Genomic DNA, 26,894 nt, shown 5'->3' with positions numbered 1-26,894 from the left:
AGCTGTGAGGCTCTGTGCACCACACAGCTTCAGTTTAAGCCACAGAAACATCTCTTTAAAGCAACCTGGGAGAGGGTGGGAGAGAGTTAACCGAAGAGAACTGAAAATAATACTGGAGCCTCGGCTATTATGTGCAGAAAGTTTCCTGCAAGCAGCAGCCAAGTTCCTGGAGAGGAAAAAGTGTGTGTGTGTGTGTGTGTGTGTGTGTGTGTAGCTACATGATTACAAAACTCTTAGGGGCTCTGTTTTACGATTGCCTTTCTCTATCCATCCTCCCTTCCAAAAAAGGGAAAAAAATATTAAATGCGAGCAGCACAGGGCTCAGGAATCGCCCGGCGTCTGCCTCCAGATCTGCCTGAATTAAACCAAGGAGTAGCCGAGGGGCCGCCCAGCCCGGTGCCCGAGCACGGCCGGCATCGCCCGCCCGGAGCAGGTGCAGCCGCGACACTGCCTATTTGCTTTTCAGGGTCAGGCTGGCACATTGCTAGCTCAGGGCTCTGGGTAAATGTTTAGATTTCATTTTCAGTTGTCTGGTGTTCAATTCCTCAGCATCAAAGGCAGGCCCCTGCACGCTGCCCTCCTCCACCCTTTCCTCTCCTCCTCTGGCTGGTGGCAAGCAGCAGTCGAGAGGAGAGGAGGAGGGAGGGAGGGAGTAGATGCTTTGCAGCGTTTCCAACTCTCAAGGCTGTCTTTCAGAAACATTGTATCCTGGTACCCCCTTGTCTCTCTCTCTCTCTCTCTCTCTCTCTCTCTCTCTCTGGCCTCCCCCTGAACTGGGAATTGGACTTGTTGTTTACACAGCTCCTGGTTGTGCGCTTTGCAGTTGCTATAGCAACCACCAGGGGTCAGTTTATAGAAGCGGAGGAAGTTCGTGTTAGGGGAGTTCGCTTTCCAGCTTCTGGGCGAAGCAAAGCGGAAAACAAAAGCCCCAGACGCCCATGGAGGAAACACATTGAGAAGCTTCCTAAGGCGTAAGCATCGTTGGCGGCATAAAACCGCACGGTGCCACGTCTCTCCCCCGCTGCGAGGGCCATCCCAGAACAGCCAGCAGGAGAGCGCAGCTCCCACGTTCTCCTCTCTCCCTGTGCTTTCACGGCCTGGAGGATTTCATTAGTAGAAAAGATGACAAGAATAACAAGGATGACGACCAGAGTTCCCGGCGGTTACCGGGATTAATATTAACCGGGGATCAGAGAGCCCCTTTCAGCGGTTTACTCCCATCTTTCTCAGGCCACCGCTGGGATGGCACTCGTCGTCAAGGTCCAGATCCAGCCTAAGCCTTCCCAGCCCTGCCCTCCCTAGCTAACCCGAGTTAGCAAATGGAAAATGCAGGTGCTGAATTAATTAACTTTGACTTTCAACAACTGTTGAAGAAAAGTCCAAGATAAGCTAAATGTAACAAGGTGGGTGAAATTTCAATTTATTTCAGAAAAAAAAAGGTTCTAGACCCAGGCAACATTCAGGACCCAAGTTGGTCTTCCATCTCTGTTTAATCCCCAAATGGCCGCAATGGCCAGAGCTGGGCTGATCAGAAGCTAGGAGCTAGGAGCTTCCTCTGGGTCTCCCACGTGGGTGTAAGGGCCCAAGCACTTGGGCCATCTTCTACTGCTTTCCCAGGCATAGCAGAGAGCTGGATTGGAAGTGGAGCAGCAGGGCTCAAACTGGCGCCCATATGGGATGCTGGCACTACAGGTGGCAGCTTTACCTGCTACGCCATAGCAGCAGCCCCTAGAGTACGTCTTGTTTGTACGTGAAGCTAGGTTGCATAGCATCATATATGGAGGCTGCTTTGAACCAACTTTTATTACCCAAGTACAGAAACAGATTTTGACCAAACTAAACACGATAAATTTTAAAACAAATTTTTGTACATCCCATGCAATATTTTGGACATACATACAATAAGAAGTCTATGATAACTCAACCATATCCTAACTCTCTTCCTCCTCACTACCATCACCTTCCAAGCGAATGAAAGTGCCAGATTACTGATTAGGATAATTTAACCCTTACACTATCCTGCTGGTCATGGAATATGAGAGGGAGTGGTTTGCATATATACAAATCAAGACAGATGAGTGTACTAATCTCCTCCAGGAACCTAACTTACTTGGTTGGTAATGAGAAAAGAATTCAGTACAAGGGCCATCGCTGTGGTGTAGCAGGTAAAGCTGCCGCCTGCAGTGCCAGCATCCCACATGGGCAGTTCGAGTCCTGGCTGCTCCACTTCCAATCCAACTCTCTGCTGTGGCCTCGGAAAGCAGTGGAAGATGGCCCAAGTCCTTGGGCCCCTGCACCCATGTGGGAGACCTGGAAGAATCTCCTGGCTCCTGGCTTTGGATCGGTGCAGCTCCGGCCGTTGCAGCCAACTGGGAAGTGAAACAGTGGATGGAAGACCTCTCTCTCTCTCTCTCTGCCTCTTCTCTCTCTGTGTAACTCTGACTTTCAAATAAATAAATAAATCTTTAAAAAAAAAGAATTCAGTACTGCATTTTGTAAGATTTCTACTTTTTCACTAGTAGCAAAAAAAAATCAACTTTCTAAAGGAAAAATCATTTTTATTTCTTTGACAGGAGAAACATTGTGTGTGTGTGTTTAAAGAAATAAAAACTTTCGCCAGTGGTGCTGTGGTGCAGTGGGTTAACACCTTGGCCTGAAGAAATAAAAACTTTTGTTTGTGAGTATTACATTGAGAAAGTTTGAGTGGAGAACAAAGCCCAAGGAAGCCAGTAGAAGAAGCTACTGTTCAAAGTTCATGGAAAAGTTTCTCTCAGAACCAAATTTTGAAATCCAAAAATTTTTCATAATATTCATTTTAAAGGACTTATTTATTTGGAAGGCAGAGTGACAGGGGTGGAGAGAAAGAGAGAGAGGGAGGGAGAGGGAGAGGGAGAGTGACCTTCCATTCACTGGTTCACTCCCCAAATGCCCACAACAAGCAGATCTGGGCCAGGTCAAAGCCAGGAGTCAGGAACTCCGTCCAGGTCTGCATGTGGGTAGCAGGAACACAAGTCCTTGGTCGTCAGCTGCTGCCTCTCAGGTGCACGAGCAGGAAGCCGGATCAGAAGCAGAGCATGGGGCTGGTGGTGTGGTGTGGCGATGCAGGCCTGTCTGTGAGCGCTGATTCGAGCCCCGGCCGCTCTCCTTCCCTGCTCATCACGTGCCGGCGAAAGCAGCGGGAGATGGCCCCAGTGCGCCTGGGTGAAGCCCCTGATTTCTGGCCTTGGCCTGGTTCAGCCCTTGCTGCTGCAGCCATCTGGGGAGTGAACCAGTAGGTGAAAGATTTCTCTCTTGTCTCTGTCTGTCTCTCTGTCTCTGTCTCTCTCTCTCCTTTTCTCTCTGTAACACTGCCTTTCAGGTAAATAAATAAACCTTTAAAAAAAAGAAGAAGAAACAGAGTAGCTGGCAAGGGAACCAGCACTGGGGATAAAGGCAGAGCACTCAGAGGCTTAACCTGTGCCACAATGCCCGCCCCCAACCACTCACTTCTCACAAACTTTTTTTTTAGAAGATTTATTTATTTGAGAGGCAGAGTTACAGAGAGCAGCAGAGAAATGGAGAGAGAGGTCCACAATGGCCGGAGCTGTGCCAATCTGAAGCCAGGAGCCAGGAGCTTCTTCCTGGTCTCCCACACAAGTGCAGGGGCCCAAGCACTTGGGCCATCCTCCACTGCTTTCCCAGGCCATAGCAGAGAGCTGGATGGAAAGTGGAGCAGCCGGGACTTGAACTGGAGCCCGTATGGGATGCCGGCACTGCAGGCGGCTGCTTTACCTGCTACAGAGCCAGTCCCACTTCACAAACTTTTTGAAGACCCCTTGTTTGAGCTGTGTTTGCTTGGTTCTTTGGGTTTGCACAGCTGCAGGGAGAAACGACATTCACCTTGGTCAAAGTCACGCTCTCCCCAGCTACGAGGGATTTGTGGGTGCCTCACCGAGAAGCCTGGCTCAGGGAGAGTTCTGCTGAGTTCTGCAGGACTTCTGGAAAACCTAGACCGCAGATGGGCATGCAGTAAGGAACTTGTGGTAGCTTTACATCTGTGCTGATTCCAAATCCACCGACGTAAGACTTAAACTGGGAAGTATAAACGCATCTGAAGGCCACGCAAATTGTGCAAAGTCTCAGGCCCCTGCCAGCAGGCACTGCAGTGAGAAATGAGAGGGAGACCGACAAGACAAACATCAGGGCCGATGGAAGTGTCCACACCTGTTTCTAACTCAACACAGCGTTCTTCAAGCACGGGGGAGGGGGGTGTGTTCTGCTTAAAGCTGGTGCCCGATTGTGCCAGCACTGCCTCTCCGGGTGACCCTGTGCGGCTGTGGGCGGTTCCATCACGTAGCTTCCCCACGGGCTTAACGCAGCGCCGGGCTCTGGCTCGGTACTGTCAGGGCGCCTTGCCTAGCTAAGGGGCATTGTTGGGCTGTCTGGAGACCACTCGGGGCTGTTCAGACGAGAGGCAGGAAGGTTGAAATGGGATTACTTGTGCTCTTCACTTTGTAAACAAGCAACTTGATTTAAGAGTTGGAATCGCTTTCATTTGGTTTGGTTAAAGCGCTTTGGAAGGACTTCATTTTTGAAATCCCATTTTCATTTATTTAAAAGACCGGTAGTTCTTTTCTTCTTAATCATTTGTTAATAAACCCTGCATGTGAAGCTCAAGCTGTCAGACAGTGTCTCCCTAACACCACTCAACAGCTGTGAAATGGGATAATCACCTGCTTATCCTCCTGTCACTAATTCAAATGCTAATTGTACCCCAGACCCTGGCTTGTTCTCCGACCGGAGCGGAGCGAGGCCAGGTGTGCGGCACTCTGGACGAATCATGGGCCCCCCGGGTTCACTTGCAGTGACACTGACAAAACAACACACACACACACACACAAATGAATCAACACATTGCTCATAACTGTGAAAAATTAGAAATGACCTAAATGTCAAATTACAATGAAATAGGCCAAAGCAAACAGCCATGGGAAAGCAGTATTGGGCAATCACTAAAAGGGTGTCTATGAATATGATTGAATAACGTGCAAAAAATACCTACTTAGGCTGAGTGAAAATGGCACGGTGCAAAACTGCGGCGTGATTACAAACATGGCAAAAACGGCACAGGAAAACACAATGTATGATAGCCCTGGAACTGCAATTGATCCACATTTAGATCATAACAGCTAGGATGATCCTGGGGTTGGGGTTTCGTGATAAGTTCCTTTTCTCACAGAGTTCACTTTCAGGAGGAAAAAGCCAAAATACAAATTAAGAACACAATAACTCACTCATAGAGTGACAGTTCAAAGAAGAAATTCACAAATGGCTATAGGCTACTTTAATTGGAGTCATGATAAAGGAACCTCCAGAGGAAGCTTAAGCCCCAGCAAAATGTCCAAGATGAGAGAGAGCTTTAAGAGGTTGGAGAGATGGGGCCGGCGCCATGGCTCACTAGGTTAATCCTCTGCCTGCGGCGCCGGCATCCCATATGGGCACTGGGTTCTAGTCCCGGTTGCTCCTCTTCCAGTCCTGCTCTCTGCTGAGGCCCGGGAGTGCAGTGGAGGATGGCCCAAGTGCTTGGGCCCCTGCACCCGCATGGGAGACCAAGAGGAAGCATCTGGCTCCTGGCTTTGGATCGGCACAGCGCCGGCCATAGCAGCCTGAACCAACAGAAGGAAGACCTTTCTCTCTGTCTCTCTCTCTCACTGTCTAACTCTATCTGTCAAATAAAAAAAGAGGTTGGAGGGAGTGAAGGAGCGAGCGGAAGTGAGTTTGGGTTGATGGATCATGCTGAGGGTAGGACAGCGAGGGCAGAAGAGAGAGACTAGTCAGCAGGCACTGCGGGGCCACGTGCAAGAGGTAGGGGTAACCAAGGAGAAAAAGAGGTCGGTGGATTCAGGACACATGTTGAAGGTCAACGTGGCAAAAATCACCGGGGAAGCAGATTTGGGGGTTTTGGGTGGAACAAGAACCTCCTATCTTCTGGATTTTTGCCATAACAGCTGAATCCACTGTAGTTTCACTCACCGAGCTGAGAGTAAGTGGCAGAGGAACAAGTCTGTGGGAGAAAACTGAGAGCTGCATTTTGGCCGTTTTATAACTGAAATGCTTGTTAGGTCCCCCCATTAGGGTGTCAAGTAAACGGTCCAGTAACTCCAGGACCTGGACCTCAGAGAGGAGTCGGGGCTGGACACAGCTTGAAGGTTCGCATCTTGCCGGTTGGCTTTAGTCCACTTTGTGGCTGGGTCATTTATAAAGAACAGGGACCAGTAGGGGGGCAAGAAAACTTCATGTACTGTAACAGGAGAGAGGAGACGCACCAGAGAGAGACACAGACACTGCTGGGCCAGGAGACTGGAAGGGGCAGGCGGTAGAAAGGGCTTCCCTGTGGGCTGTTTTGATTTTCTTCACGCATCCTAAGACAGCGCCCAGGCTGGCCTCTTAACGCGAAGCCGCCACAGACAGCACCTGAGTGAACCAGCAAGCTGTGTTACAAACAAGCGCTGTTTATGGACACTAAAATCAGAATTTAATTTTTCTGTTTATAAGATAGTACTGTCTCTCTCCCCCATATTGTTTTCAAACATTTAAATGTGGAAAGACCATTCTAGTTCAAGGGCCATTCAAACACCAGTGGAGGGTCACGGCTGGCTCCCAGGCCATGACTGGCTGACCCTTGTGGTAGAGACGAGTGTGCAGTCCATTCTGGTAACACCAGCAAGTCCCCAGAGACCTCCGCCAGGCCTGGCTCTTTGCTGGTGAGAGGTGGTGCAACCACTGGGCTGGGGTTTGGAGAAGCCACAGCTCCCTCAGACCTCTGGCTAGCAGATATTGAATTATTTTCCTTTCAACTGGGATTTCCCCAATATTTCTTTGAAAACTATGGATTAACTCTACCATTAAAAAGTTAGAGGTGGGGCTGGCCTGTGGTGTAGAAGGTTAAGCCTCCATTAGGCCAGCGCCGCGGCTCACTAGGCTAATCCTCCACCTAGCGGCGCCAGCACACCGGGTTCTAGTCCTGGTCGGGGCGCCGGATTGTGTCCCAGTTGCCCCTCTTCCAGGCCAGCTCTCTGCTGTGGCCCGGGAGGGCAGTGGAGGATGGCCCAAGTACTTGGGCCCTGCACCCCATGGGAGACCAGGATAAGTACCTGGCTCCTGCCTTCGGATCAACGCGGCGCGCCGGCCATTGGAGGGTGAACCAACAGCAAAGGAAGACCTTTCTCTCTGTCTCTCTCTCACTGTCCACTCTGCCTGTCAAAAAAAAAAAAAAAAAAAAAAAAAAAAAAGAAGGTTAAGCCTCCATCTGTGATGTCAGCATCACATAAGAGTCCCGGCTGCTCCAGTTCCAGTCCGGCTCCCGCTACGGCCTGGGAGAGCAGTGGAAGATGCCCAAGTGCTTGGGCCCCTGCACGCACATGGGAGACTCAGAAGCGGCTCCTGGCTCCTGGCTTTGGATCAGCCCAGCTCCGGCCGTTTGCAGTCATTTGGAGAGTGAACCAGTGGATGGAAGATCCCTCTCTCTCTCTGTGTGTAATTCTGCCTCTCAAATAAATAAATACATCTTTTTTTTTTATAAAGTTAGAGGAACAGTCAGTCCTGATGTTGTACGCAGTTGATCTGCACCTTCATCTGCACCAGGCACCTGAGTAGAATTGAAACCTGGGGCGGTTTTGAGTACTAGCTTTGCAACCTCAGCACTCAGCCCTTATGTTGAAATTTCAAGGCAGTTCATCTATAACTGTTTAGAGTTCAGCAATATTATGGGCATGTTTGATTAACTGAATTGAAAACACTGAAGTGGGGGCTGGTGTTGTGGCATGGCAGGTTCAGCCACCACCTGCAACGCTGGCAAACCAAATGGGCACTGGTTTGTGTCCCAGCTGCCCAACTTCTGATCCAGCTCCCTGCTGATGGCCTGGAAAAGCAGTGGAAGAAGGCCCAAGTCCTTGGACCCCTGCATCCATGGGAGAGATGGAGGGAGACCCTGGGTTTGGCCTGGCTCAGCCCCAGCTGTTGCAGCTATTTGGGGAGTGAACCAGCAGATGGAAGATCTCTTTCTCTCTCTCTGTCTCCCCCACCCCAACTCTGACTTTCAAACAAATTTTAAAAAATACTGAAAAGAGAAAATTCTTTTGAATATTCTAATTTACTCTCAAATTAAAAAAAACCCTATTCAAATTATCTTTGAATCCTATGTGGTCTCACATGTTAGGAAGAATATGAAAATGGTTTTAAATAAATATGTGGCTCTAGAAGTAAAGAAAAATTCAGAGCGAGAAAAGTAGAGAACGATCATTTGCTTTAAGAATAAATGCATTGATGATGGAGATAAATTTACTTACGAGACCAAAATGACGTTCACATGACATCCCAATGTTCTTCTAGGGCTACTCTGAAGAATTTTTAAATGTGTAAAATACATTACATAGGGTGGCATTGTCGCTCATCAAGTTAAGTTGCCACTTGGGATGCCCGCATCACATACAGGAGCGCTGGTTGGAGTCCGGCTGCTCCACTTCTGATCCAGCTTCCTATAATGTGCTGGGAAAGCAGTGGAGGATGGCCCAAGTGCTTCCGGCTCTGCCACCCACCTGGGAGACCTGCGTGGAGTTTCTGGCTCCTGACGTTGGCCTGGCCTGGCCCAGCCCTGGCTGTTGTGGCTATCTGGAGGGCGAATCAGTGGAAAGAAGATCTCTCTCTCTCTCTCCCTCTCTCTCTCTCTTTCTCTCTGTCTCCTACTTTCTCTGTCACTCTGCCTTTCAAATAAATAAAATAATTATTTAAAAATTAATGAAATTTTTTAACAATTGGAAACTCTCTTTTTTATACAGATAGAATGTTATTTATATTTTTTCAGACACATTTCCACATTTAACTTTCTTCCTATCCATTAAAGAGTCCTAAAATAAAATTACATATTTCAAATTTTAATCACTAAAATGACAATTTATTTTAAATGTGCTTTCAAACAGTCACATCTGGGTTAGAGACCCACCCACCGAGAGTGTGCATTTCACTCAAGTGGCCCCTTGTGTGCCTACTTCAATTCATGGCTCTGTGAAGAGCCCTTTAAGAATCTAGACCAAGAATTTATGTTTCCACACAAGGTACCTTGAAGTGGTGCAGAAGAGCATAATCTTGGCAAAAGACCATCTGGGGTGCCATTCCTGACCCCCGACTAGCTGTGTCATTTGGTCAAGCTATTTCCTTTTTTGAGCCTTGATTAATCCCTACAATGGGAAAATACAATCCCTGAGACTTGAGGCTGCAGGGGGTTCCACAAGGTTCCATATGGAGAGCTCCTAGGCAGGGCCTGGGAGATGTAGGGACTCCTGCCTTACTTCGCAAAGCAAAACGCACTCAAGTTCCAGGCAGCCTCTGCACACGGAGCGGGAAAGGACAAGCCAGAGTGTTGGCACGCAGTCAGTACTCAATAAACATTTAGAGGTCGACGAGTTAATTATCTAATTAGTATAACCAAGGACCTTCCATAAAAGAACAACAGAATCGCAATGCTTTGTTTCGCGGAGGTTTTACAGGCTCTCCCAGGAATGAGTCACGTCTAGAAGGCCACATATTGCACAAGGAGCAGCAGAGGCCGAACAGGGCCGGCCTCATGAGCTACGGGGGAAGGATGCTTCTCTCTTTGTTTTCAACCAGTTTGTTCTTTCGTCCAACCTGCTTCTAACCAGTGCTGTGGACTTGTTCCACTGGCTGCCCACAGAAGCCCCGTGAGCTCCCACCACCACCCTCTCTGCCTTTCCTACCCTGCGACCAGCACCACCCTCACCAAGCTGACTCACTTGGCAACGAGCTCAGATGCTTGTCAATCAGTCAACATCCTGAGCTGAGGGTTGCAGACACAGCTGAACGCTAACTGTGGATAAAGGTGACATCGGAAAATCCAGGTGGCTGGCTTGACTGAGCCATATTCCTAACGAGCAAGCAAAGGAAGCAGATTGAAAGAAAGACAAGAGCAGATGTGCAAGGAAAAGCACCATGAGAAGCCACACAGCCCCTGAGTGGCAGATGGATAGGACAGCTGCCCAGCGCCATGCCATCTGAGTCCTGGTATTAGTTACCTAGCCCTGGAGGCCCCAAGCATTCACAGCTGCCGAGTGTCCTCTCTGTCGGCCAGGGATATGCGTCTGGGGCACTGCTGGTTGGCGCAACGTGGCGTTCTGTACTGTAAAATGGAGTATCTGGTGTAGCATCGATCATCTGACCCGTATGAAGCCCTGCTGCGAACCAGCTGAGATATTTTCTAGGGTGACGAGACGAGAAGACACAGAGTTGTGTTGTTTGGAACAGCACTTGGCTCCGCAAACTCATGCAGATGTTCACTTGCAAAGACTCACGTCAGTGGCTGATGATGAAGGGTGGAGGCTTGATCTCCCTATGGTGCCCAAGAGGTGAGCCTGGTGGCAGGTCTTTGGGTCACTGGGGGTTTGCCCTTGGAAGAGAGTTCTCCCCAGAGAGTGGATTATACAAGTCAAGTGTGCTTCCTGCGTGGCTCTCTGCGTCCTGATCCACTGTGCAGCCTCCATCAGATGCCAGACTCACTGGCTACCCCGTACTGAACTGTGAACCTCCAAGCTGAGCTGAGAGAAACCTGCCCTTGTAAGTTGCTCCTCTTAGCTATTTTAGTTGTAATAAGGGAAAGTCGTCCAATACAAGCTGCTGCTTCAGATACTAACTCCCAGTCTTTTTACGTTGTCTCACTAACCTATTAAAAGCCCGAGCTTCAAAGTATTCAAGAAAATGCAGCTGGAATTACAGACTTTGCTAAGTTTTTTTTTTTTTTTTTTTTTTTTGACAGGCAGAGTGGACAGTGAGAGAGAGAGACAGAGAGAAAGGTCTTCCTTTGCCGTTGGTTCACCCTCCAATGGCCGCCGCGGCCGACGCACCGCGCTGATCCAAAGGCAGGAGCCAGGTGCTTCTCCTGGTCTCCCATGGGGTGCAGGGCCCAAGTACTTGGGCCATCCTCCACTGCACTCCCGGGCCACAGCAGAGAGCTGGCCTGGAAGAGGGGCAACTGGGACAGAATCCGGCACCCCGACCGGGACTAGAACCCGGTGTGCTGGCGCCGCAAGGCGGGGAGGATTAGCCTAGTGAGCTGCGGCGCCGGCTGACTTTGCTAAGTTTTAAGCACTTGCTGCATGGGTGTGCCTGGCAAACTCACAGCTGAAGAGCAGCCACTCTTACTGGACTTCTGACCAATCTGTAACAGCCCAAACCTGGATCATGGTGTCCACGCCATCTTTTTCCCAAGATTTGTTCTCTCAGGTGAATTCACTTCTCATATCTATTAGAATTTTGAAAGTGTCTGAATTATTCATTCAGAGGACTAACCCTCTGCGTGCCAGGAACAAAATTACTTTCTATAACATTAAGTCAAAGAAAAGGTCGTGATGTTGCTTTAATATGTGAATTTAAATCTATCTAGCATGAAGAAGGAGAATCAGCCCACGCACAAACTCTGTCGAGCTGTAAGCCTGCCTGGGTAAAGTCAAAGCAAAACTGCAGGGATTTGCACACCCGTGTCAGAGAAGCTTGACACCCCAAGGCTCCAAAGTGGGAGCGACCCAACTGTGCATCCGTGGATGAGTGAGCGAGATGTGGTCCACACCAGCAACGGACCATAATCCAGCCTTAAACAGGATGCATGCACACTACACACGTGAACTCCGAAAACTCTGTGCTAGTGAAATACGAGGATCCTTCAGAAAGCTCATGGGAAGATGGAATTTAACGAGGTTTATTTTGATACAAAAGAATTTTTTAGCCCATGCAATGGTTTTTCATAATATGTGTTTGTCATGAATTTTAAAAAAAGATATATTTATTTGAAATAGTTACACAGAGATACACACACACACACACACACAGAGAGAGAGAGAGAGAGAGAGAGAGAGAGATCTTCTATCTCCTGGTTCACTCCTCAAGTGGCCACAATGATGCAGGCTGAACCAGACCAAAGCCAGGAGCCAGGAGCTTCTTCTGGGTGTCCTACATGGGTGCAGGGGCCCAAGCACTTGGGCCATCTTTCACTGGTTCGCAGGCCATAAGCAGGGAGCTGGATCAGTAGAAGAGCAGCCAAGACTCAAACTGGCACCCATATGGGCTACGGGCATTGCAGGTGGAGACTTAACCTACTAGGCCATAGCGCCAGCCCTGTATTATGGGTTTTTAAAATTTAATATTTGTTGATTTTTATTTGAAAAGCAGAATGACAGAGAGATCTTCTAACCACTGGTTCACACCCCAAATGCCCACAATAGCCAGAGGTGGGACAGGCCAAAGCCAGGAGCCAGAAACTCGATGTAGGGCCCTCTTGTGAGTGCAGGAACCCAGTACTTGAGCTAGTACCTGCTGCCTTACTGGGTGCGCGTGAACAGGAGGCTAGATTGGGAAGTAGAGGCAAGACTTGATCACAAGTGCTTAGATATTGGATGGAGGCTTCCCCAAGCAGCCACTTAACCTGCCGCACCCCAATGTATGCGCTATTATGATTTTTAATAATGTAACGGGCTTTAGTTTTCATGTGCAGTAGGTGTTTAAATCTTGCAACAACAGTTAAAGGGCCTGCCCCTAGCAAGGGGACAAAGGAACAGAGACATGCAGTGGCTTTGTTCAAGGTCACAGAACTTGTATCTGGATCCACAACGGATTCTTTCTCAGGGCAGTGACACAGCTGTGTGGCAGCCCCTAACAGACCGACACTATCCACCTTAAGAAAGAATAGCAAATGCACAAGGGGAAAGAGGAACAACAAAGAGGTCTTCCTCTTTGCTAGAACTGCTTTCAAAAGGTGAAGCAGGAAAATTCGTATTTGAATACCTCGTATTTGTAAAAGCCTGCAAAGACCAGGCAGGAAACCAGAAGGGCAGGGAGCTGATCAGGGCCGGGTGGGTCTCGGCTACCCAGGGAGCGCAGCCCCAGCCGAGCCCCTGCTTCTCGGTGCCAGCCGGTGCACAGGTGTTTCCTTGCCGCCTCCTCTGCTTTCTTTCCAGAGAAACTAGAAATCTGGAATTTTATTAAAAATCTCTTGATTCAAGCCGGCGCCGTGGCTCAATAGGCTAATCCTCCACCTTGCGGCGCCGGCACACCGGGTTCTAGTCCCGGTTGGGGCGCCGGATTCTGTCCCGGTTGCCCCTCTTCCAGGCCAGCTCTCTGCTATGGCCAGGGAGTGCAGTGGAGGATGGCCCAGGTGCTTGGGCCCTGCACCCCATGGGAGACCAGGAAAAGCACCTGGCTCCTGGCTCCTGCCAGGATCAGCGCGGTGCGCCGGCTGCAGCGGCGGCCATTGGAGGGTGAATCAACGGCAAAGGAAGACCTTTCTCTCTCTGTCTCTCTCTCTCACTGTCCACTCTGCCTGTCAAAAAAAAAAAAAAAAATCTCTTGATTCGTCATTGTTGGCAATTAATTCAAATGTTTTTATTATAAAATAATAAAACTATGGAAGTCCCAGAGAAACCCCCTCCCAGGCCAGCACTCTATGACCTCCAGCCCAGAGCACAGCTGTAGAGGGGGAGGGCAGAGGAGGTTGGATGTCACCTGCCCCCTCACCCCAGTTTCCTGCTGGGTTCAGATTTGCTACCAAAAAAACAAAAAAGTGGAACCCGCCCCATTGCCCCTCCCACCAGCCCCTACCTAGAGCAACCCCCACCACCTCTTTTAGTCGAGACTCGGATCTCTCTCCATTTCTCTGAATAACTTGTTTAGATCGTCACCTCCTGTTTCATTTGTTCCGATTGTAGGCATTTGCCATGGATTTGCCACTCCGAGAGCCATTTGGCTCTTTCAGTCTCTATCCTCAACACACACACTTACATACATGTACTCACATACAGATACACACATGTACTCACACACATACATACTCACATATATACATACTCACACATATCCATACACTCACACATATATTCACACATAAACTGACACGTGTACTCACACACTCACACACAGTCACATGTGCATGCACACATATTTACACACATACTCACAGATACACACATGTAGTCACACACAGGTAATGACATTCACACACTCACTCATACACACATACATATACATACACACATACACACATATCCACACACATGTACTCACACACATGCTCACACACATGTACTGTCACATATACTCACACACTCACACCTACATACACATATACTCACACACATACATGCATACACACATGTACTGACACATGTACTCACACACATACCTTCACCAACATTTTCTGTGGTTCATCTTAACTTGTCCATCATCCACTGCTTCCATCGCCATGACCGTGAAACCCCACGCAGAGTGGAGCAGCGTGGTGTGTTCTAAGGACCTTCCTACACAACCATTTCCCCGGAGTGCATAGCTCAGTGCTGTACGTCCCGCCCTCTAACTCGGGCTCCAAGTCTCACCCAACCAGCTGGGCCACCTGCAGACCACAGGCAGTACATCAGTTTTATCTGAACTCTTCCAGAGATTTCCAGAGATGTCTGAGGACTCACAGCCCCAGAGAGCAGGGTCCCCGCAGGGTCTTTCTCCCCACTGCTCTGGGCACCCCGTCCACCTCCGGCACAGATGGGGGTCCCCTTTTCTAGCACTCCACAGTCCTTCCCCCAGGAATTTTCTGAGGTGCATGTGAACTTTATGTGTCTAGAAAATGTCTTTACTATTCTCCCACACACTGGAGTGTAGGGGCTGGCATTGTGGTGCAGCGGGTTAAGCTGCCGCCTGCAATGCTGGCATCCCATATGTGCACAGGTTCAAGTCCTGGCTACTCCACTTCCCATCCAGCTCCCTGTTAATGCACCTGGGGAGGCAGAAGGTGATGGCCCAAGTGTTTGGGCCCCTGCACCCAGGTGGGAGATGTGGATGGAGTTCCTGGCTTCCTGCTTCTACCGGCCCAGCCCTGGCTATTGCAACCATATGGAGAGTGAATCACTGGATGGAAGATCCCTTTCTCTCTGTCACTCTGCCTTTCAAATAAACAAATAAATCTTTAAAAAAGTTTGAGCATTGGAGCCAGCATTGTGGTGCAGCAGGTAAAGCCACTGCCTGTGACATCCCATATGGGTGCTAGTTTGTGTCCCAGCTGCCCCACTTCTGATCCAGCTCCCTGCTAAATGGCCTGGAAAAAGCAATAGAAGATGGCCCAGGTGTTTGGGCCCCTGCCACCCATGTGGGAGACCCACATGAAGCTCCTGCTCCTGGCTTCTGCCTGGCCCAGCCCTGCCTGGCTACTATGGCCTTCTGGGATGTGAACCAGTGGATGCCAAATTTCTCTCTAACTCTTAAAATAAATAAATAAATCTTTTTTTAAAAGAGTTTGAGCACAGAATTCTAGGATGGAATTAAATTCCTCAAGGCACTGCTTCATTGCCCCCTAGCTTCCAACAATACAAGGGTACTTCAAAACTGTCATGGAAAAATGGTATTCAAAGATTGGTTTATTCTGGTGCAAAGCAATTTTGAAGTAGGATATGTATGGGATCTTCCTAAAGTTTGTGGAAAATGCATGTTACGAAAAACCTATACAGAGGCTGGCGCTGTGGCGCAGTGGGTTAAAGCCTTGGCCTGAAGCGCCACCATCCCAATATGGGCACTGGTTCTAGTCCTGGCTGCTCCTCTTCCAATCCAGCTCTCTACTGTGGCCTGGAATAGCAGTGGAAGATGGCCTAAGTCCTTGGGCCCCTGCACCCATGTGGGAGACCTAGAGGAAGCTCCTGGCTCCTGGCTTCGGTTTGGCACAGCTCCAGCCGTTGTGGCCATTTGGGGAGTGAACCAGCGGATGAAAGACCTCTGTCTCTACCTCTCTCTGTAACTCTTTCAAATAAATAAAAATAAATCTTAAAAAAAAGATAGAAGAAAGGAAAGAGAAAGAAAAAAAGAGGAGAGGAGAGGAGAGGAGAGGAGAGGAGAGGAGAGGAGAGGAGAGGAGAGGAGAGGAGAGGAGAGGAGAGGAAACAAGTTTAAAAGCTCCACCCCTTAGCCCTTTGCAGCCAGGAGCTCTTTAAGGAACGCCGGCCTGGAGCCCTGAGCAGAGGGCCTCCTGCCCAGGGCTGTCACCTGGTGAGAAGGGAAACACTGAGGGATGTGGGCATCCACGTTTTCTTCTGAACTTTGACCCTGACCTCAGGCAGGAAAGGGCTAGCAGTCGGGAGCAGCGAGCAGCCTGGCTGCCTGTGTCTGGGGGTGCCGAGGGGCGGGGTCACGTGGCTCAGGGCCCCTCCACCTGCCCGAGCTGGGGGGTTTTGGAGAACACATTCAACAGTGGGTGTTTATCTCGACACCTACTTCCAAGCCTTCGCTTCCTTCAAAATAGCACTTGCCTCACTGTCCAAACACAGGTGTCTTTGAAAGTCCCGAGTGACCATTGTCTTGACCAGTTCAACCTATGCCCGGTCTTAAGTCAACTGTTCTCTTTTAGATTTTTAGGAACTCCAATCTGTCCCTAGGAAGACTTTGATGAATGCCTTCAACTAAGATGGTTTCCCATCAACTCTTAGATTAAGTCTCCTGGTATTATCTCAAAGCACTTAGGTTTAAGGTAGCCAGTACTGAAGCCTGTGTTCTGATTCTAGGGCATTCTCTTTAAGATTTATTGATTTTATTTATTTGAAAGGCAGAGTGACAGAGACAGGGAGAGGTCCCCAAATGGCCACAATGGCTGGAGCTGGGCCAGGCCGAAGCCAGGAGTCCAGAGCCCCCTCTGGGTCTCCTATGCCGGCGCAGGGACCCAAGCGCTTGGGCCATCTTCCGCTGCCTTCCTGAGTGCACTAGCAGGGAGCTGGTTCGGAAGTGGAGCGGCCAGGTCTCGAACCTGCACCTTTGTGGCATGCCAGTGTAGCAGGTGGTGGCTTTACCAGCCACGCCACAGCACCAGCTCCTCTAGAGCATTCAAATTCAGCTTACGACAAGGGAGACTCTAAGCCCCCAAGATAAAGTTGGCTTCAATGCACAGGAGAGACAAGCACAGACCATGTGGTAGAGAACTGAAAATCTAGCAGAGAAATTCTATGACCCACAGCTGGGGAGCAGGCTGTCAGCCCAGCAGCTCCGATGCCACCTCCCACATCAGAGCATCGACTTCAACTCCTGGCTCTGCTCCTGACTCCGGCTTCCTGCTAGGGCAGAGCCTGGGAGGCAGCAGTGGTGGCGGCTCCAGTAATCAGGTTCCTATGGCCCTCGGAGACCTGGGTAGCATTCTGGCCACGGTGGGTCTTTGGGGGGTTGAGATGGTGGATGGAATCTCTCTCTCTTTCTCAAATAAAGTAAAAGGACACACACAGCCCGCTGTGTCCGGGCTCCGCAGCAGGAGCCCAGGCTGGGGGAGGCGCCGTGCTGATCAGAGGAGGTGTCTCCCAGGGGACTCCCCGAGCAGCGGAAAATGCTTCCTCGTGGTGGGCGCTGACTCCCGGGAAGTCGGCCAGTGCTGAGTCACCAGGCCCCGATGGAAGGCAGAAGGCAGGCTGCTGTCCCCAGGCTGGGCATTCACGACTCCCCAGAGATCACCAGAATTATTGCAGGGGGCGTGAGTTTTTTAATCCTAGTGTTTTTTTTTTAAGGCATTTTAGAGCAATGCAAAGCTACATTCCCTTAAGTTTTCTTTTCCTTTAGGCATTGCCTCTGCAGAGGGAGAGAAGAGCAAACTGTCGCAGGGGGGTGACTCTCAGTGCCCCTGAGAGCAAATGCCAGATAAACGCTGAATTGACAAATTCTTCGGATGCTTTTTTGAGAAAATAAGAGGCCAGAGTGTCTCTCTTCACCACTCTCACTCTGCCCCTGGCTCCCAGCCCCCTGCCCCTCATCAGCAAACTCGATTCTCTACAGGCTCCCCTTGCCTCCTTCAGAAACACACGCAAGATCTGCCAGACGCTAACGCTGCCGTGACTCAGAAAAACCCAGTGCAACAAAGAATTCTAACTATTCCAAAGGCAGCCAGAGAGCCAAAAACTCTTCGTGTGAGAAACCCAGCGCCGGATGTGCAATCTCACTCCCCGTACCAGCCCTGGAGCACGCTGTGCCCTGGAAGCCAAATCTGACTTTCAGATTTCAACCCAGAGGGGTGCGTGTGTGTGTGTGTGTGTGTGTGTGTGTGTGTGTGACATCAACCTGATGCTTCTGATGCTGAAATTCTGTGATTTTTAAAAAGGATTTATTTGTGTATTTGAGAGAGAGAGAGAGAGAGAGAGAGAGAGGAGATTCTATCTGCTGGTTCACTCTCCCTACCCCAAATGGCCACAGCCATGTCTGAGCCAGGCCAAGGCCAGAAGCCAGGAATTCTATCTGGGCCTCCCACATGGGTGACCTCGGCCCAAGCACTTGGGCCGTCTTCCACTGCATTCGCAGGTGCATCGGCAGGGAGCCGGATTGGAAGTGGAGCAGCTGTGACTCTGGTATTAGATGCTGCATTGCAAACACCTGTTTGTGCCACATGCCAGTCCCAAATTGTGAGTTTTTTTAGAAAAAAAAAAAGATTTAACTAATACTATTGCTTATAAGAATGAAGGGAAACAGCATCCATCGCCCTGTTAGAGAGTTTAGGTCTCTCTTATGTTAGAGATTGGAAAGTCTGCTTGAAGAGTCTATTCCTACCCAAGCTCCCGCTAGCTCTTCCCTTTCATCATTAAACAAACAAAGAGACACACTTTGTTATAGATGAAACACGACTGCCGAGCAAGATATCCTGTCCTGGCTGATGAAGTCAAAGTGGCCCCTGCATTCTGGTGAAGTTCAAGGTCCAAGTCACCAAGTGCAGTTTCAAGGTGGATCTCCCTCCAGCTCCCGTGGAGGCCGTAGGAAGATCATTTCCCTCCTTCCTTGTGGTTCCCTGAAGAGCAACCACAACAGCTCCTCGGGCCACCAGACACGGGAACATCTGAACTAAGGCACTGCCCATTGCTAGCACGGGACAAGTACTAGGAACAGAACTACCCCTGTGTATTTTTTGTTAGTACAACAAAATACCCAAGACAACTAAGTTTACAAAGACAAAAGGTTTGTTTAGCTCATGGTTTTGGAGGTTCACAGACCAAGGTCAGGTAGCACCACTGGTTCAGCATCTGGTGAGGATGGTGGACGCCGTGGTGGTGCAGGGAGCAAGTGCATTGGAAGGACCACAGGGCCAGCCAGGCAGCAGAGAGAGAGAGAGGCTGGGCATGAACTCAGGGCTTTGTAACAACCCTGTCATGAGAACCACCTTCCTAGGGCCTGTGCCCAGTGACTGTAGGACCTCCCACCAGGATCACCTCCAAAACACCACTGTGGAATCAAGTTTCTACGTTCTTAGTGCCATCAACACGTAAGTGGGTTTTAAAGTTCTGCAGGGTTTGAGAACCACACCCACGCCGCAGTACCAACAGAGGATTTAGCCTGGAAACAACACCCTGTCAGCGATGCTGGTTATCATCTGGCAGTTTTCACCAGATTCTGTCTCCGTGGCATGGAGGAAACATGGGCACGTCAGCCTAGCAAGGTGTTTTAATGGGAGAAAGAGGATAAATGCACTCCCTGTGCAGCCACGACAAGAATTGTAAATGTTATAGCAAACAATGTAAAGGCTCAAGCTGTTGCAGGAGAGAACAATGCAAGCCATTTAAAGCAGTATTTAAAGGGACATAAAAACTCAGGCTGGTCACCTGGCCCCGAAGTGAAGCTGCCAGCTAGGAGAACTGTGTCCGTCCAGAGTGCCTGGGCTCAGCATCCACCTGTGGCTCCCAACTCCAGCTCCCTGCTAACGCAGACCCAAGAGGCAGCCGCAATGACTCAAGCAGTTGGGTTCCTGCCACCCCCATGGGAGACCTGGACTGAGTTCCCAGCCCCTGACCTTGGCTTTCCCTGGCTGCTGTGGGGTGTGAGTGAGGACCAGCCAATAGCAGCCCTCTATTTTTTTTTTTTTTGTCTTGCTATATCAGTCTCTCAAATGAAGTTTTTTTTTTTAAAGAAATATAAAAACTCATGTATAATGAGGTTGCTTTCTAAATGTAGGATACTGGGGTTGGTGCCATGGCTCACTTGGTTAATCCTCCGCCTCTGGTGCCGGCATCGCATATGGGCGCCGGGTTCTAGTCCCGGCTGCTCCTCTTCCAGTCCAGCTCTCTAAATGTGGGATACTAAATTACTAGTGCTTCAGCTAATTATTTTTTTCTCTGGTTCTGCTTCTAACTTTTCTACTTACTTGGAAGGTTAAGAAAAAAAGACGCTGAACCTTCCTTTGTTCATACCCTTGCTATCAAGAAATTCCAGAGTGCAAGTTTGCAACTGGTCAGTGAGAACTTCCAGGAGAAAACAATACTGCGGCCTTGGTCAGTGTCACGGCCTGGGGCCCAGGTGCTGTGGTTCCACTCCGGTCGCCCATCCCTGCCTGCACCCCAGTTTGCCCAACACACCTCTGAAACCTCCCTGGAGGGCTCCGTGCCCCCCAGCTCTGCTGGTCTCTGTGCACGCGGCTGCTCCCTGAAGATGCACCGCGTGGTCTGTGGCCTTCCCAGCACGCTGCTTACAGCTGTCCTCAGCGAGAGGCCAATGCTGCTGGCATCTCTGCTTTCTTGTGGTCTCTGGTTCAAGTCCCGGCTGCTCCACTTCTGACCCAGCTCCCTGCTAATGGCCTGGGCAAAGCAGCCGAAGATGGCCCAAGTGTTTGGGCCCCTGCATCCATGTGGGAGACCTGAATAAAGCTCCTGGCCATTGTGGCCATCTGGGGAAGTGGACTAGCAGATCAAAGACCTCTCTCTCTGTAACTCTGCCTTTACACACTCCACAGTCAGAGCGCGGGCTAGCTCGGAGGGCAGTGGCCCCATCTCGGAACTGAGTTTAACACTGTTCAGTTGTTTAAGGAATGGCAGGTACATGCTAAAGAAGGGGAGGAATATTCAAGGTGAGAATCTTCTGAAGTCTACTGCCAGCCCTTTGCACTCCTTATATGGCCCAATGTTTCCTGTCCAGACATCTGGCAGCTGTCACTCAGCACACTGATGTACTGCAGTGAGAGTGTAGTGAGCCAAAGGCCAATCTAGGCCAGTCTTGGCCCCTAAACTGGTATGAACCTGGTCCAGGCAGGGGATGTGTTTATCTCCAGGGCAGCGGGGACCAAACCTGTAGGCCCTGAGAGGACAGGCAGCACTCCCAGGTGGCCCAGCGCCGCTCTGCACTGCCCCCTGCAGGTGCCCTAGTCCTGCAGGGAAGTCTGCGTGGACTCCCAGGCTTTCCTTTGATGTCTCAGTGGATGCTGCCGCCGGCCCTAAGTCTCCCACACTGCGAAACCAGCATCCCCGGGACTGCAGGAGCCTCGCCTGCACCCGGCCAGCCAGCATCCAGAGTGATCCGAAAAGGAAGATCTTTGGAACACATGTTCACGTGCAGGCCTCGGCCCGTGGCGGAAGGGGGCGGCCTGGAGGATCTCGGAGCTGCCTCCTCCCGCGCCCACCTGTTAGCTCCCAGCTCCTTGAGCCGACCTTTGTCAGCAAGACATTCCTCCACCTGGCTCTCCTGTCCAGAGAAAGCTCTTCCTCCCTCCCTCCTCCCCTCCCCCTCCCTCCTCCCTCTCCCCCTCCCCCCCTCCATTCCTTCTCTGCAGGCCGTGACCTCCCCAGACCTCTCCGCTCTGTCCCGCTGCCTCCGGATTCTCCCTGTGCAACTTGCTCGCGGTGGCCAGCGCAGGTGTCGCTTGGCTGCCTCGCCATCTCCTCCACCAGACAAACTGGTTCAGCCGCCCACCGCGTCTCAGGACACCGACACAGAAAAAGCCAAGGCTCTTTGCCACGGTGTAGCGAGGGTGACCTATGGCCCACTTCCCAGCAGAACTCTCGTTTCCAGCGTGGCCTTTAGCGCCTACTTTTCTGCCAGCGTCCGGTCCTCTAAGCCCTCATCAGAATCACCTGTAAGTCTGCTCCCAGCATTCCAGGCTCTCCCCGGCCTGCTCCTCCACACTCTTCCAACTTTTCCTGCAAACCAATTCCAAAGCCTCCGCCACAGCTTCAGGTAGGCGGGCACCGCGGCACAGCAGGTTAAGCCACTGTTTGGACACCTGCATCCATGTCTAAGGGCCTGGCTTCAGTCCTGGTTACTCTGAGCTTCCAATCCAGTCTTCTGCACCTGGGCGGCAGCAGATGCTGGTGAGGAAACCGCGCTCCTGCTACCCTCCTAGGAGACTGGGCGTGGTCCCTGGCTCCTGGCTTCAACTTGGCCGTGGCCCAGCTGCTGTAGGCATTTGGGGAGTAAATGTGTGGGTTAAAGATCTTTCTCTCCCTCTTCTGTGTGTGTGTGTGTGTGTGTGTGTCTCCCTCTTTCCCTGTCACTCTTTCAAATAAATAAATCTTAAAAAAAAAAAAAAAACAGTAACACCACCACTTTTCTGTGACTGATTTTCCTGTGAGTCGGCTTTTTAAACTTTAACTAAAAGATCTGCGAGGCACTCACTTATGAGGAAAACAGTCCATTCTGGTGCACAGTCGTGGAGGGTCATTGTGCGATATGGGGTGGGGCGGTCCTGGTGGCCTGGCCTCTGTGGGTAACGGATGGCAGAGCGTGTGAGGAGGGAAGAGCAGAAACGGGAGAAGGAGGCCAGGCTGAACCCTGGGCAAGTGCACAGTGACCCACAGCCCTCCCACTGAGCCCACCTGCCGTGACTCAATCAAGTCTCTTCCTCAATTCATTAGCCATTCTCATAAAACTTGGGGGGGTTAAATGTTGACCGGAGTTTGGGGTGCTGAATCCTGTCCAAGTCATAAAATGAGTAATTAAGTAAAAACCAATCTCCCCCAAAGGGTGACCACAGGGCAGGTCTATCTTCTTCTAGTTTTCATTCTCTCTCTGAGAGTTCTTTTTTTTCCCCCAAGATTGATTTGTTTACTTGAAATAATGGAGTTATAGAGAGAAAGAGAGAGACAGAGACAGAGAGACAAGGAGAGAGATATCTTCTATCCACAGATACACTCCCCTAATGGCTGCAACGGCTGAAGCTGGGCCAGGCCTAGGCCAGGAGCCTGGAACTCCATCTGGGGCTCCTGCCTGGGTGGCAGGGGCCCAAGTCCTTGGGCTATCATTTGCTGCCCTCCCAGAGGCATTAGTGGGGAGCTAGAGTGGAAGTGGAGCAGCCTGCGGGACTCATAAGGGAGCCAGCGTCACAGGCTGCGGCTTCAAGCACTGTGCCACATCGCTGGTCCCAGTAGTTAACATTTCCATCATTCACTTTCCAACAATTTTAACCCGACAGAAGGATTCAAAAATAGTTATCATTTCGGTTCCTTGGTATTCATATTGAAATCAGTTGAAGAAAAGGAAAGAGAAGAAGGGTGGAGACACTCGATCCTAGTTTAAAAACAGCATTCTTCATCACTGGTTCAATTGCTGATTGAATTTCCATGTGTTTCAGGTACCAGACTTTTCTATTCTATTGTTTTTAAATGCAGGCTTTTTTTTTTTTTTTTTTTGTCATGGAGGAGACAAGTCTGCTTCAAGATCTGATTCTTTATCTAAATAGGTTCAGCAAATAACCAGTTGGCATTCAACGAAAGTGGCACAGAAGACAGTTGAAACAAACCCAAAGAAAACGGAACTCTCTCATTCAGTAGCAAAATTAACGACTTCCAACCCCTGGAGAGCAGCTCACTTCTTCACCAGTCAGGAAGCCCAGTCTGTCTCTGCATCCCCCAACGTCCCAGGGCCTGGCTACCTTCCCGGGTGGGGCTCGCAGGAGCTCCCGCCGACCTGATGCACGCTGGAAGCTGCAGAATCTTCCCTGGTTGAGCTCCCCTCCCACACAAAACAAAACTGTGGGAGGCGGTGGGGTGAGGACCAGCTTCAGCCACAGGCACAGCCGCGGCCGCGGCACCCTCCAGTGCCCCACCGCAGGGACTGCCTGGAGCCCCTCGCCTTGGGTTGTCAGTCTGAGCATTAAACCCTGCCCCGAATCCTTGGCTGCAGCTTCCCGACCCCCGGCCGCGAGGTGATAACACAGTGAATCTGCCACTCCTTCCTTAGGTCCCCAAGAGCTAATCAAAGTCTTGGTTTTATCCCAAAGAAAAACCCAAGGGTCAACTTGCATGTTGCTTTTGATGTGTCTGCTAGGCCTTAATACCAGCATGTGCGCATCTCCTCATCAACTTCAGAAGGAAGCTCTAATGTTACATGCCCTGGTTTCCTAAGATTAATAAAGTTAAGAAAAGAAGTAACGGGGGCCGGCGCTGTGGCACAGCGGGTTAATGCCTGGGCCTGAAGCGCCGGCATCCCATATGGGCACCAGTTCGAAACCCAGCTGTTCCACTTCCTGTCCAGCTCTCTGCTATGGCCCAGGAAAGCAGTAGAAGATGGTCCAAGTCCTTGGGCCCCTGCACCCACATGGGAGACCCGGAAGAAGCTCCTGGCTCCTGGCTTTGGCTCGGCTCAGCTCCGGCTGTTGCAGCCAATTGGGGAGTGAACCATCAGATGGAAGACCTATCTCTCTCTCTCTCTCTCTCTCTCTCTCTCTCTCTCTGCCTCTCCTCTATGTAACTCTGACTTTCAAATAAATAAATAAATCTAAAAAAAATTAAAAGAAGTAATGAAGGAGAAGCTAGGGTGGGCAGTTAAGCCTAGTGGTTAAGATGCTGGCTGGCCAGCGCTGAGGCTCAACAGGCTAATTCTCTGCCTAGCGGCGCCGGCACACCGGGTTCTAGTCCCGGTCGGGGCGCCGGGTTCTGTCCCGGTTGCCCCTCTTCCAGGCCAGCTCTCTGCTATGGCCAGGGAGTGCAGTGGAGGAAGGCCCAAGTGCTTGGGCCCTGTACCCCATGGGAGACCAGGATAAGTACCTGGCTCCTGCCTTCGGATCAGCGCGGTGCGCCAGCCGCAGCGGCCATTGGAGGGTGAACCAACAGCAAAGGAAGACCTTTCTCTCTGTCTCTCTTTCTCTCACTGTCCACTCTGTCAAAAAAAAAAAAAAAAAGATGCTGGCTAAGATGCCTATATCCAAGCTGGTGTTGTGGCACACCAGGTTAATCTGCTGCCTGTGATGGTGGCATCCCATATGGGCACTGGTTTGAATCCCAGCTGCTCCACTTCTGATCCAGCTTTCTGCTAATGTACCTCAGGAAGCAGTGGAAGATGCCCCGAGTTCTTGGGCCCCTGCCACCGACATGGGAGACCCGGAAGAAGCTCCAGCCTCTGCCTGGCCCAGACCTGGCCATTGCAGCCATTTCAGGAGTGAATCAGCAGATACAAGATCTCATCCCCGCTCCATGTCTCTCTCTCTCTCTCTCTCTCTCTCTGTAACTGCCTTTCAAATAATAAATAACTCTCTAGAAAAAAAGCTGCCTGTGTCTCACACTGAAGTCCTCAGGTTTAACACCCATTACCAGCTCCTGACTCCAGCTCCCTGCTAATGCACACTCCTACACACTGCCAGCTTTACATCCATTAGGTAAAAATATTTACATTTCTTTCCTGAATAAGCCGAACAGTTTCATAAAAAAAGAAGACTTCAGATAATTGATCTCTCTCCAAAATAATGAAAATAAACTTTAAATGTACACAAAAGGGAAAGGAATGGTGACAAGCTATGGCACGAGGTCACAGTAGTTATCTAGAATATTGAGGGTCTAGAAAGAGGCCAGGACACTCTCCAAAGAGGGCAAAACCTTTGTGCCAGGGAAAGGCCCCGTGGGGATTAAGCCTCCCGTTTTCATGGCTACATTAGATTGCTAGGGTGACTTTCATTTTTTTTGTTTGTTTGTTTGTTTTTGTTTTTGACAGGCAGAGTGGACAGTGAGAGAGAGAGACAGAGAGGAAGGTCTTCCTTTACCGTTGGTTCACCCTCCAATGGCCGCCGCGTTGTGGCTGGCGCACCGCGCTGATCCGATGGCAGGAGCCAGGTGCTTCTCCTGGTCTCCCATGCGGGTGCAGGGCCCAAGCACTTGGGCCATCCTCCACGGCACTCCCTGGCCACAGCAGAGAGCTGGCCTGGAAGGGGGCAACCGGGACACAATCCGGCGCCCCGACCAGGACTAGAACCCGGTGTGCCGGCGCCGCAAGGCGGAGGATTAGCCTAGTGAGCCGCGGCGCCGGCCGCTAGGGTGACTTTCATTTCAGGGTGCACGATACCAAGTTCTGCTTAGTAGAGAGGCTGCTTCGTTCTACACCTGCCACCCCCCCCAAAGCAAAAGATAGAGAGAATTCGTCATGTTTGAACCTTCGGGAAAGAACACTCAGAGGCATTTATCAGACCTGACGAAGCACAAGGAATGAATCAGAGACAGATACATCAAAAAATGAGGAATCTTTTTAGAAGCAGCCGTTAAATGCAGGAAAGTCAAACTTTTTTTTTTTCAGTAAAGGAAATATAATCCTAATTGAGGACCCTCTACCTGGCTAATGTAAATGCTATGTTAACTAATCATGCCAACAAAATCAGATGTCGTTGAAATAAGAGGTGTGGCGTGTTTGGGGGCGGGATGGCGGCAAAGTGGGGGACTCTTTTTGAGAGCGTACCTGCAGCTGAGGGTAGCAGGAGACAATGCTCCCTGCAGGCCAGAGTGCTCACGGGCAGGGGGAGCAGTTTCCACAGCCTGTGGGGTAGCTGCGTGGGGGGTGCTGCCTGGAGACCTGGCGGCAGGCCTGCACCGGCTTTGTCACCAAGACCAAGACACTCTCCCTGCGTCTCTCCAATAAAACGGAAACAGTTTACAGAGGCTTACAAACATGAAAGGAATGATGACAACACACATTGGAAAGAGGCCCCAGTGTTTGCTGGTAGAATATTTAGGATCTGTTTGGATTCAGAACCCTTGGATTTGAAGCTCAACAGCTGTGGGGCCCTGGCTAAATCTTCTCTCCTCTCTGGGCCTGTTTTATCAGCTGTTAAGCAAAAATTATATTTCTCACCTCTGACCCCTGTATCTCTTCCATCTCCAAATCCCAAGCCAGAATTA

The 26,894-nt window shown here is 50.4% G+C and overlaps 2 long non-coding RNA genes across 2 annotated transcripts; one reads left to right on the top strand and one right to left on the bottom strand.

The window, feature by feature from the left end:
* The first annotated feature begins 785 nt into the window (after window positions 1-785).
* LOC138849842 (uncharacterized) lies at window positions 786-2,622 on the top strand. Its single transcript, XR_011389063.1, has 2 exons — window positions 786-1,403; window positions 2,574-2,622. It is a non-coding gene; the product is annotated as an uncharacterized lncRNA (long non-coding RNA).
* Window positions 2,623-2,809: 187 nt separating this feature from the next.
* LOC138849840 (uncharacterized) lies at window positions 2,810-26,020 on the bottom strand. The gene is made up of 2 exons (XR_011389061.1): window positions 21,870-26,020; window positions 2,810-4,139 (listed from the first exon to the last, which is right to left on the bottom strand). It is a non-coding gene; the product is annotated as an uncharacterized lncRNA (long non-coding RNA).
* Window positions 26,021-26,894: the final 874 nt, after the last annotated feature.

The sequence above is a fragment of the Oryctolagus cuniculus genome, chromosome 5 (genome assembly GCF_964237555.1).
Source record: "Oryctolagus cuniculus chromosome 5, mOryCun1.1, whole genome shotgun sequence".
NCBI lineage: Eukaryota > Metazoa > Chordata > Mammalia > Lagomorpha > Leporidae > Oryctolagus > Oryctolagus cuniculus.
The sequence above is the reverse complement of the archived record's forward strand: the minus strand, read 5'-3'. Positions and strand labels throughout refer to the sequence as shown.